This window comes from Chiloscyllium plagiosum, unplaced genomic scaffold, assembly GCF_037043375.1.
Source record: "Chiloscyllium plagiosum isolate Xiang-an unplaced genomic scaffold, Cpla_swu_hap1 HiC_scaffold_47, whole genome shotgun sequence".
Lineage (NCBI taxonomy): Eukaryota > Metazoa > Chordata > Chondrichthyes > Orectolobiformes > Hemiscylliidae > Chiloscyllium > Chiloscyllium plagiosum.
Genome location: NW_028270185.1, coordinates 10,117,482 through 10,129,777, shown reverse-complemented (window position 1 = coordinate 10,129,777; position 12,296 = coordinate 10,117,482). Strand labels below are relative to the sequence as shown.

Genomic DNA, 12,296 nt, shown 5'->3' with positions numbered 1-12,296 from the left:
AACTGCTTTACCCTTATCCACGTGTTTGGTCACCTTCTCAAAGAACTTAATAAGGTTTGTGAGGCACAACCTACTTTTACAAAACCATGTTGACTATCCCTAATCAAATTATTCCTTTCTAGGTTATTATAAATCCTATCTCTTATACCCTTTCCAACACTTTACCCACAACCGAAGTAAAGCTCACAGGTCTATAATTTTCAGGCTTGTTTCTACTCCCCTTCTTGAACAAGGAAACAACATTTGCTATCCTTCAGTCTTCTGGCACTGTTCCTGTAGACAATGACGACATAAAGATCAAAGCCAAAGCTTCGGCAATCTCCTCCCTGCCTTCCCAGAGAATCCTGGGATAAATCCTGTCTGGCCTAGAGGATTTAATTATTTTTACACTGTCCAGAATTGCTAACACCTCCTCCTTACGCACCTCAATCCCATCTAGTCTAATAGCCTGTATCCCAGTATTTTCCTCAACCACATTGTCTTTTTCCAGTGTGAATAAATAAAGTATTCATTTAGCACTTTCCCTTTCTCCTCTGACTCCACGCACAACTTCCCACTACTCTGCCTAATCTTACTCTCGTCATTCTTTTATTCCTGATATACCTATAGAAAGCCTTAGGGTTTTCCATGATCCTATCCGCCAATGACTTCTCATGTTCCGTCCTGGTTCTTCTTAGCTCTCTCTTTAGGTCTTTCCTGGCTAACTTGTAACTCTCAAGCGCATTATTTGGATTGCATTCAGCACAGCTAACCCATTTTCTCACTTTTAGCTCTTTGTATCTCTTATTCAGACTTTCTTTTGTCCTCCTTGCTCTCCATAATCTCTATGTTACCTACACCTTTTATATATCTCTCTCTTGGGCTCTGTCTCCCTGATGATGGGCTTTTGCCCAAAACGTCGATTTTGCTGCTCGTCGGATGCTGCCTGAATTGCTGTGCTCTTCCAGCACCACTGATCCAAAATCTGGTTTCCAGCATCTGCAGTCATTGTTTTTACCTCTGTCTCCACCTATCTGCTCACTTCTCCCTTTCGCCCAGCCCGCACCCCTTCAGCTTCAGCATTAATACTTTTTCCTAGCTATTAACAGTTCTGATGAAGAGTCACCAAATATTAACTCTGCTTTCTACCCACACATGCTGTCAGACCTTCCAAGTTCCACCAGCAATTTTTGCCTTTGTTTGCCTCCTCTCTTGTTATGCGGATAGGAGAGCATAAAGGAACAATAAGAGAACACGATGAAAGGGGTGTAGTTGGGAAGGACTTCCATATGAAAAGCTGTTTAGGCTGGAATTCAACTGAGATCAAGAGTCCACCAGCAGTGAGCATATAAAATACAAGAAAGTAAAAACAGGAGGAGGCCATTTTGCCCATCATTCCCATTCCAACATTTAAGCAAATCATAGTTGGTCTGAACATCCACACCATTTAATGTTCTCATCAGTGTCTAGTGTCCTCATCAATGTTACTCCTTCAAAGCACTCTTGTGTACTGACACTTAGACTATGTATCAGTGACAGAGTATGAGAGAAATTTTATCTGGAATGAATCTGCCACATCCTCTGGATTCAATGGAAGGAACATCTATCTTGAACTCAAATCCTCAAGCATTGAGGCAAAGCTCCTGCAAAACCATCTATAATGGACCGAACACTTTGCCTGCATGGCACAAAAGTGTCTCCCTCCCCTGCAATTTCCTATTTTCTCAAGTCTCAAATGGCCAATGTCCCAGGGAAGAATGAGGAAACCACTTCAAAGGCACTCGGATGCTCTCCTTGATGCACAGCAGTTTTGACATTAATAACATGGAGCAGCTTGGAACCAATTGTTCAAAATGGCATCAACATGTCCATCAAGCTGCATCAGGGTCCAAATTCAAGTCCAGGCCTTAACAATGATGCACAGCAACACCAGAGGAGGCAAGAAATGGGAGCAAATCCTACCCTCTAGCCTCACTATCTTATAGGATATCCTGCTCCACTCGCCCAAAGAACTGCAGGTCAGGAATCGATCAAGAATCAGGAACTCAGAACAGAAATCCGTAGCCCTCAGCAGTCCCTTCAATCAAGGAACAGCCGATGACATTGACCTCAGACAAAATGCACCGAGTGACAGAAACATGGAAAATTGGAACAGGAGTAGACCACTTAGTCATTTGAGCCTGCTCCCCCATTCAATATACATATGGCTGATCATCCAACTCAATATCCTGTTTCCGCTTTCACCCAACAGCCTTTAATCTCTTTAACACTAAGAATTATATCTAACTCCTTCTTGAAAACATTCAATGTTTTGGCCCGAACCACCTTCTGTGGCACAGAATTCCACAGGCTCACCACTCTCTGGGTGAAAAGGCTTCTCCTCATCTCATCTCTTGCAAGGATGCCTGCCTCGAAGAAGTTTTCCTCCTCTCTCTACAAAATTCTCAGGGAGTCCCTGTCCCACTGCAAATCCTAGATCATTTCCTCTGCCCTGCAGCTCTTCAACCATGTCCTGAAACAGACTCGCTACCTGTATTCCTGATGAAAGGCTTTTGTCTGAAACATCGATTTTCCTGCTCCTTGGATGCTGTCTGAGTTGCTGTGCTTTTCCAGCACCATTCTAATTCAGCACCTGCATGTTTACTTTCAATGATTGGTGTACGAGGACACCCAGGTCTCACCGCACCTTCCCCTTTCCCAATCTACCACTATTCAGTTAATAATCTGCCTTCCTGTTTTGCTACCAAGTGATTACCCATATCACAGTTCATAAGAACATAAGAAATAGGAGCAGGAGTTGGGCATTTGGTCCCTTGAGCCCACTCCACCATTCAATAAGATCAGTGCCAATCTTTTTCATGGATTCAGCTCCACTTATCTACCTGCTCACCATAACCCTTAATTCCTTTACTCTTCAAAAATTTACCTTTGCCTTAAAAACATTCAATGAGGTAGGCTTGACTGCTTCACTGACAGGGAATTCCACAAATTCACAACCCTTTGGAAAAAGAAGTTTCTCTTCAACCCAATCCTAAATTTGCTCTCCCTTATTTTGAGGCCATGCCCCCTACGTCTAGATTCACCTGCCAGTGGAAACAACTTCCCTGCTTCTATATTATCTACTCCCTTTAGAATTTTATATGTTTCTTTAAGATTCCCCCTTCATTCTTCTTATTTCCAATGAGCATAGTCCCAATCTACTCAATCTCTCCTCATAAACTAATCTTCTCAACCTCGGAATCAATCCGAAGTGTTCATCTGCCATGCATCTGCCCACTCACTCAACTTGTCCAATTCACACTGAAGCATGACTGCCTGCTCCTCATAGCTCACCCTCCCACCCGGCTTTGTGTCATTGCAAATTCACAGATATCACATTTAGTTCTCTCATCTAAATCATTAATATATATTGTGAACAGCTGGCATCCAACCACTGATCCTTGTGGTATGTCACTAGTCACTAGCTGCCACTTGGAAGAAGACCCGTTCATTCCTACACCGTTCTCAATCCATGTCAATACACTACTCCAATTCCATTTACTATAATTTTACATGCTTATGAGGGACATTATTAAAAGCGTTCTGAGAGTCGAAGTAAATCACGTCCATTGGCTCCCCTTATCAACTCTACTAGTTTTTTTATTCATTCACAGGATGTGAGCATCACTGGCTCGGTCAGCATTTATTGCCCATCCCTAATTGCCCAGAGAGTGATTAAGAATCAATCACATTACTGTGGGTCTGGAGTCACATGCAGGCCAGGCCAAGCCAGGTAAGGATGGCAGTTCCCTACCCTAAAGGACATTAGTGAACCAGATGGGCTTTTCCAACAATCGACAATGGATTCATGGTCATCATTAGACTCTTAATTCCAGAATTTTTGATGAATTCAAATTCCACGATCCAGAGTCTCTAGATTAATAGTCCAACTATAATACCACTAGGCCAACGCCTCTCCTAAGCATCCAGTTACATCCTCGAAAAATTTCAGTCAATTTATCAAATATGGTTTCCCTTTCATAAATCCATGCTGACTCTGTCTGATCCAGTTTTGTTTTCTAAGTAATTTACTATTAAATCTTTAATAATGGACTCCAGCAATTTCCCCACTATGTCAGGTTAACTGGTCTAAAATTCTCTCTCCCCCCTTTTTTAAAACAGTGGGGTTACATTAGCTATATCACATGCATTTGTGATCATTAATGTGTCACAATTTGTAGAGATCCTGGTGTGAATTTTCCAAATGTACATGAGCCACTATGCTTCAGAAATTGGTTGTTCTCTGTGGGATGTCCTGAGATGGCGAAATGGTGCTACATCAGTGAAAATGTGCTCACCAAGACTGTTAATCACGGTGAGGAGCAAAGTGAAGAGAGGAACTTCCCATCACTTTCTGTAGCTTGGAAACAGATCTTGCCCTTGCTTTGTTTTATCAGTGCAAAATTATTTTGTGACCTCTGGGAATTCATTGACAAGCTGCATTAAGAAGAAAATTAAAACTGGGCGGGGGGGGGCAGAAAAATAGACAAGAAAGAAAATTACAGTGACAATTATTGCAATTAGTCAAGAATTTGTTATTTGATGTCACTGCGACTGACGGCACAGTCGGTTTAATTACTGGAGCTGCAGTTTTTGCAACTGATGTGCAGGCATTTCCCTGTACATTTAACCCTCTGACAACTCAGAATGGATTTTCTGACTAAAAATTGCACTTAAATTTTCGATAAGTAAATATGAACATTCGCAGATAAGAAACAAAAGCTGAGTAAGATGTCAGGTTGGATTGCAGAGTTAAATTCCTGGAACTTTTGAGTGTATTTATAATGCTTCAGTGGACGCATTTAAACTGTTGGTTTTATTAAAGTTGATTTCCTTTCTCTTTCATTGTCTATTTTAGGTTTCTTCACATTCTACACCTCTCCACGGCTGATAGCTAAATCGGATAGCTTTCTCCCAGACCTCTGCTTCTACCACTGCCTCCTGACCATCTGCTGTAAAGACCACAAGGGTGATATTGAATTGCCTCACTAACCGGTTTAATATACAGTAATTAAGCCTTGCTGTTTCTGAGAGACAGCCAACTGGACTTAACCCAACACCTTCCACAGTGAGAAAGAAAGATTTGCATTTCTAAAGCACCTTTCACAATCTTAGGATGCTGCTAAGCACTTTGTGCTCGATGAATTGCCTTTCTTTTTGCTTTGATGGCTTCTAACAAGTCTAGACAGCATAGATACAGTAAGGATGGTCTCAATGACTGGGGAGCCCAGAACTAGGACTCACAGTCTAAAGATGTAAATCATTTGAAACTGAGATGAGGAGAAATTTCTTCACACAGAGTGGTGAGATGTGGAATTCTCTGCCACAGGAAGTGGACAAGGCCAAAATGTTGTATGATTGCAAGGAGGAGTTGAATATAGCACTTGGGCCTAAATGGATCACGAGGGGGAAATGGGAATAGTCTACTGAGTTGAATGATCACTCATAATTCCTAGATGCATGGCATTCCACCCGAACTCTATCAACAAATACATCGAGTTAGACCCCATCTACCATCCCCTGAGAAAAAGAACAGAAAATGACATCACCAATCCAAAGCAACCCAAACATATAAATAGAAAGCAGGAATCATGAACAGTGCTTCGCCTGGAGGCCCACTGAAGATGTTATCTAGTAGGGTGATGAAATGTCTGGGAGTGAATCTTCCAGCTAAATGAGCAAATCTGCACCCATATCGGTCATAATGAATGGTGTAGCAGATTCAAGGAGCACATGGCCAAATCCTGCTCCTATTTTCTCTGTTCACTGTTGAAGTGTGCTCACTGTTGTCATGTTGGAAATGCAGTAGCCAATTCGTATGCAGCAAGCTCCCACAATCAGCAAAGTGATATATAGTCAGAGAGTCATGTCCATCTGGGATAAATTACTGGATGGAACAGCAAGGGCCAAAATCCTTGACCTTCTCCAAAATAGCATCATTGAATTTTTTATGTATACTTGAGAGCACGGAGATGTCAGTCATAGAAGGTGATGTCGATAAGGGTTAAATTAACAATATTGGGAGGAAGCTTGATAAAGCAAAAATACGAACATGGAGCATTTGGGCCAAATGGCCTAGTGCACAATCTAATTAAATCTCAGCTTTTCTTGACCCCTTCCACTGACACTAAGTGTTTGACATTCAGTGCTGTGAGTAAGTTTCCTACAACTGGGTTTTCCATTTACTTCAGTCCCCACTACAAACTCCACACCCTTGTCACCAACTCCAAGTGTCTGAGGTGAGCCAGACTGTTAGCAACCATGATGTCCAATTTGACTTTAAGGAGCTTCCGACTGCATATCCTTACCATCATTAAGACTGCATATTTTTGCCACACAAACATTTCTTCACTCAACTTATCTTCCTTTGAAATCCTTATCCACGCTTTCAGCTTTCAAACATATGAAGTAAGAGCAGGAATAGGCTATTCGGTCTCTCAAGCCTGCCATTCAACAACATTATGACTGATCTGATTGCTTCACATTCATCTTCTTGCTCATCAAGAATCTCTCCCTATTCCAAACTTATGCTTCCAAATCTTTTGAGAGATGGAGTTCCAAAGACTCATGACTCTGTGAGAAAAAAAAATTTTCATCTCCACGTTAAATTGGTAACCCCTTAATTTTAAACACTGATGCAGAGTTCTCAGGATTGTATATATTGGCCAACCTCCCACATTCTTACCCTCTGTGACCCTGATATCATCCATAACTCTGCTGCCCAACTCATAATAAGTCCCATTCATCCACCACACCTCCCTTGCTGGTCAAGTGTCCTCTTTCAAATTTATCCTTCTCTTCAAATCCCGAAAATGGTATCACTCCTCCTTTTCACTGCAACCACCTCCAGCCTTATAATCCTTCAAGTTCACGGTGTTCAGCTAATTCTGACCTCTTGATAAACGTTGATTTTACTCCCCCTGCCATGAGCAGCCGTGCCTTCAGGTGTCTTGGCCCCAAGCTACTTAGCCCCCAACTTCTTAGGCCTTAGCTCCCTTGACCCCCAGCTCCCTAGGCTTCTAGCTGACTAGCCTCACAGATCTCGAGGCCTTGAGCTGCCTTAACCTCTAGCTCCCTCGGCCTGTACCTCCATAGGCCCCCACCTCCCTCGGACATGACCCCTGGAATTCTTTCCCCAGACCTTGCTATCTCAACTCTTCTCATTTAAGACATGCCTTCAAACCTAAACCTTCATCAATCTGCCCTATTATTTCCTTTTATGACTCAGCGCTTGTAGCACCCTTAGAGAAGAGACCCTGCCTGTAGGCCAGAATCTTTGGGTTTGAGTCCCGATTCAGGACTTTCAATAGCTAAGAAAGATCCATTCATAACAGGTTGACTATCAACCTGCAAATACTTCCGCACATGGCAGGCAGTAGGAGTAGGATTCTTGGTCAGTCTTGGGATGGAAAGGAGGTTGGAGTCTCTCCCATCACTACCCCAGCGCTGGACTTCAATAAGGAACTGTGCACATCGTCACAACGACTTCCTGGGGGCTGTTGGTTGGTTGGATAGCCAGCTTCGGTCAAGTTGGTATCAACAAACGTGGAGTTCAGCCCACATTCCAACTCAGATTGAGTTGGATCATGATGTCTCCACCCACTCCTGATGGCACGGTGTGTCAGGCGAACAGTTCACAGAACAGGAGGAAAATAACTTGGTGTCAATATTTACTTGCTAACACTCCTGTGAAGCATCCTAAGGTGTTAAAGGCATTACATTAAAGGTAAGTTATTCTCGTTGTTGCTTTATTTGTCAATCCAGCAGACAGGAAACTTTCAGATGACTAGCAGATTTAATTCCTCCAAGCCAGCTTGATGTCACATGGAACTGCGCACATTTGTTCTACACCCCAACACTGGAGGGAGTGGAAAACAGGAAAATGAGCACAACCCGAAACATGGATCAGTACTTGGAACTACGATGTTGTGGTCATATTAGAGGCATGGACTCAGTGTGTAGATAGGCTGACTTGGAGGGTGGGGGGTGGGAGCTACGTTGGATTCGGTGCGAGACTATATTGGATTTCTGTTGAATATTTCTGTTGAATAAAGGGAATTATGGAGCTAAAAGGGAGGAGCTGGCCAAAGTTCAATGGTGCAATACCTTAGCAGGGATGACAGTGGAAGAACAATGACAGATATTTCTGTGTATAATGCAGAAGTTGCAGGATCAGTTCATTCCAAAATGGAAGAAAGATCCTAGGAGGAGGCATGGGTGGCCGTGGCTGACGAGGGAAGTTAAGAAACATATAAAGTTAAAAGAGAAAAAGTATAACATAGCAAAGATAAGTGGGAAAACGGAGGACTGGGAAGCTTTTAAAGAACAACAGAGGATTACTAAGAAGGAAATACTCAGAGGAGAAATGAGGTACGAAGATAAACTGGCCAATAATATAAGGGAGGATAGTAAAAGCTTTTTTTAGGTATGTGAAAAGCAAAAAAATGGTGAAGACTAAAATTGGGCCTTTGAAGACAGAAACAGGGGAATATATTACGGGGAACAAAGAAATGGCAGAAGAATTGAATTGGTACTTCAGATGTGTGTTCACTGGGGAAGACACAAGCAATCTCCCTGAGGTAACAGTGGCTGAAGGACCTGAACTTAAGGGAATTTATATTTGCCAGGAATTGGTGTTGGAGAGACTGTTAGGTCTGAAGGTTGATAAGTCTCCGGGGCCTGATGGTCTACATCCCAGGGTACTGAAGGAGGTGGCTCGAGAAATCGTGGATGCATTGGTGATTATTTTCCAGATTTTGATAGATTCGGGATCAGTTCCTGCGGATTGGAGGATGGCTAATGTTATACCACTTTTTAAGAAAGGTGGGAGAGAGAAAGCAGGAAATTATAGACCAGTTAGTCTGACCTCAGTGGTGGGAAAGATGCTGGAGTCTATTATAAAGGATGAAATTACGACACACCTGGATAATAGTAACAGGATAGGTCAGAGTCAACATGGATTTATGAAGGGGAAATCATGCTTGACTAATCTTCTGGAATTTTTTGAGGATGTAACTCTGAAGATGGACGAGGGAGATCCAGTAGATGTGATGTACCTGGACTTTCAGAAAGCTTTTGATAAAGTCCCACATAAGAGGTTAGTGAGCAAAATTAGGGCGCATGGTATTGGGGGCAAAGTACTAACTTGGATTGAAGGTTGGTTGGCTGATAGGAAACAAAGAGTAGTGATAAACGGCTCCATTTCGGAATGGCAGGCAGTGACCAGTGGGGTACTGCAGGAATCAGTACTAGGACCACAGCTTTTTACAATATATGTTAATGATATAGAAGATGGTATTAGCAATGGACAAGTTAGGTGAGTGGTCAGATGCATGGCAGATGCAGTTCAATGTGGATAAATGTATGGTTATTCACTTTGGTGGCAAGAACAGGAAGGCAGATTACTACCTCAATGGAATCAAGTTAGGTAAAGGGGCAGTACAGAGAGATCTGGGTGTTCTTGTACACCAGTCAATGAAGGTAAGCATGCAGGTACAGCAGGTAGTGAAGAAAGCGCATGGTATTGGGGGCATGCTGGCCTTCATAACAAGAGGGATTGAGTATAGAAGCAAAGAGGTTCTTCTGCAGCTGTACAGAGCCCTGATGAGACCACACCCTGGATTACTGTGTGCAGTTCTGGTCTCCAAATTTGAGGAAAGACATTCTGGCTATTGAGGTAGTGCAGCGTAGGTTCACATGGTCAATTCCTGGAATGGCGGGATTACCTTACACTGAAAAACTGGAGCGACTGGGCTTGTATACCCTTGAGTTTAGAAGACTGAGAGGGGATCTGATTGAGACATATAAGATTATTAAAGGTTTGGACATTCTGGCGGCAAGAAACATGTTTCCGCTGATGGGTGAGTGCCGAACCAGAAGACACAGCTTAAAAATACGGGGTAGACCATTTAGGACAGAGATGAGGAGAAACTTCTTCACCCAGAGAATGGTGGCTGTGTGGAATGCTCTTCCCCAGAGGGCAGTGGAGTCCCAGTCTCTGGATTAATTTAAGAAAGAGTTAGATAGAACTCTCAAGGATAGTGGAATCAAGGGTTATGGAGATAAGGCAGGAACAGGATACTGATTAAGGATGATCAGCCATGATCATATTGAATGGTGGTGCAGGCTCGAAGGGCAGAATGGCCTACTCCTGCACCTAATGTCTATTGTCTATTTTGAGCCAGGCCAGGTGTCAGATCTCTCGGTAGGAGAGCATTTTGGTGACAGTGATCACAACTGCCTCACCTTTACCATAGTCATGGAGAGGGATAAGAACAGACAATATGGGAAGGTATTTAATTGGGGCTAGGGGAAATTTTACTGCTATGAGACAAGTGCTGTGGTGTATAAATTGGGAACAGCTGTTCTATGAGAAAGGCACAAAGAAATGTGGACGCTGTTTAAGGAGCACTTGTTGCAAGTGTTGGATAATTTTGTCCCATACAGACAGGCAAGGAATGGTAAGGTGAAGGAGCATTGGATGACAAGAGCAGAGGAGCCTCTTGTCAAAAGGAAGAAGGAAGCTTACTTAAGGTTGAGGTAGCAAGGATCTCGCACAGCTTTAGAGAATTACAGGGTAGCTAGGAAAGAACTCAAAAATGGACTGAGGAGAGCTAGGAGGGGGCACAAAAAGCCTTAACGGGAAGGATTAGGGAAAACCCAAAGGTGTTCTACATGTACATGAGAAATAAGAGAATAATCAGAGAGTAGATAGGGCCAAATAGGGATAATGGAGGGAACTTGTTCCTGGAGTCTTAAGAGGAAAGGGAGGCCCTAAATAAATTTTTTACTTCAGTATTCACTAGAGAGAGGCCTTGTTGATAGTGAGAACACAGTAGACCAGGTCAATAGGCTTGAACAGATTGATATTAAAGAAGTGGATGTGCTGGAAATTCTGAAGCATCAAGATAGATGCCAGACCAGATATATCCAAGATAACTTTGGGAAGCGAGGAATGAGATTGCTGCGCCTCTGGAGATGATCTTTGCACCCTCACTCTCCATGGGAGAAATACCAGCTGAATGGAGAGAGGTAAATGTTGAAGAAAGGGAATACGGAAATCCCTGGGAATTACTGACCAGTCAGTTTTACATCTGTGGTAAGCAAGGTATTGGAAAGGATTCTGAGAGATAGAATTTATGACTATTTGGAAAAACATAATTTCATTAAAGATAGTCAGCATGGCTTTGTGAGGGGCAGATCATACCTCACAAGCCTTACTGAGTTCTTTGAAGATGTGATGAGACAAGTTGACGAAGGTCGAGCAGTGGATGTGGTGTATATGGATTTCATAGGGCATTTAATAAGATTCCCCATGGTAGGCTCATTCAGAAAGTTAGGAGGTATGGGATACAGGGAAATTTGGCTGTCTGGTTACAGAATTTGCTGGCTGAAAGAAGACAGCGAGTGGTAGTGGATAGAAAGTATTCTGCCTGGAGGTCAATGACCAGTGGTGTCTTGCAGGGATGTGTTCTTGGGCCTCTGCTCTTTGTAGTTTTTATAAATGACTTGGATGAAAAAATAGAAGGGTAGGTTAGTAAGTTTGCTGATGACAAAAAGGTTGGTGGTGTTAAAAGTGTCGAGGGCTGTTGAAGGCTACAACATGACATTGACAGGATGCAGAGCTTAGCTGAGAACTGGCAGATGGAGTTCCATCTGGATAAATGCGAAGTGATGCATTTTGGAAGGTCGAATTTGAATGCTGAATACAGGGTTAAAAATAGGATCCTTGGCAGTGTGGAGGTACAGTGGGATTTTGGGGTCCATGTACATAGAACCCTCAAAGTTGACACCCTAGTTGATAGGGTTGTTAAGAAGGTGTATGGTGTTTTGGCTTTCATTAACAGCAGTACTGAGTTTAAGAGCTGCGAGGTTTTGCTGCAGCTCCATAAAACCCTGGTTAAACCACACTTGGAATATTGTGCCCAGTTCTGGTCGCCTCATTATAGGAAGGATGTAGATGCTTCAGCGAGGGTGCAGAGATTTACCAATATGCTGCCAGGATTGGAGGGCTTGTCTTATGAAGAGAGGTTAAGTGAGGTAGGGTTTTTCACACTGGAGAGAAGGAGGAAGAGAGGTAACTTGATAGAGGTGTACAAGGTAATGAGAGGCATAAATAGAGTAGATAGCCAGAGACTTTTCCCAGGACAGAAATAGCTGTCACGAGGGGTCTTAATTTTAAAGTGTTTGGAGCAAGGTATAGGGGAGATGTCAGAAGTAGATGATGCAGAGAGTGGTGAGTACATGGAATGCATTGCCAGTGGTGGTAGTGGAGTTGG

General features: G+C 42.9%; 1 protein-coding gene and 1 long non-coding RNA gene across 5 annotated transcripts in view; one reads left to right on the top strand and one right to left on the bottom strand.

Moving 5' to 3' along the window:
* Window positions 1–12,296, bottom strand: part of LOC122542817 (neuronal PAS domain-containing protein 3-like) — a 441,402-nt gene that overhangs the window by 225,819 nt on the left and 203,287 nt on the right. The window lies entirely within an intron of this gene.
* LOC122542819 (uncharacterized) overlaps window positions 1–12,296 on the top strand; it is a 30,746-nt gene that overhangs the window by 6,281 nt on the left and 12,169 nt on the right. Inside the window, exon 2 of the long non-coding RNA XR_006309870.2 lies at window positions 4,877–4,987. This is a non-coding gene — a long non-coding RNA (uncharacterized LOC122542819). The remainder of the gene's footprint in view (window positions 1–4,876; window positions 4,988–12,296) is intronic.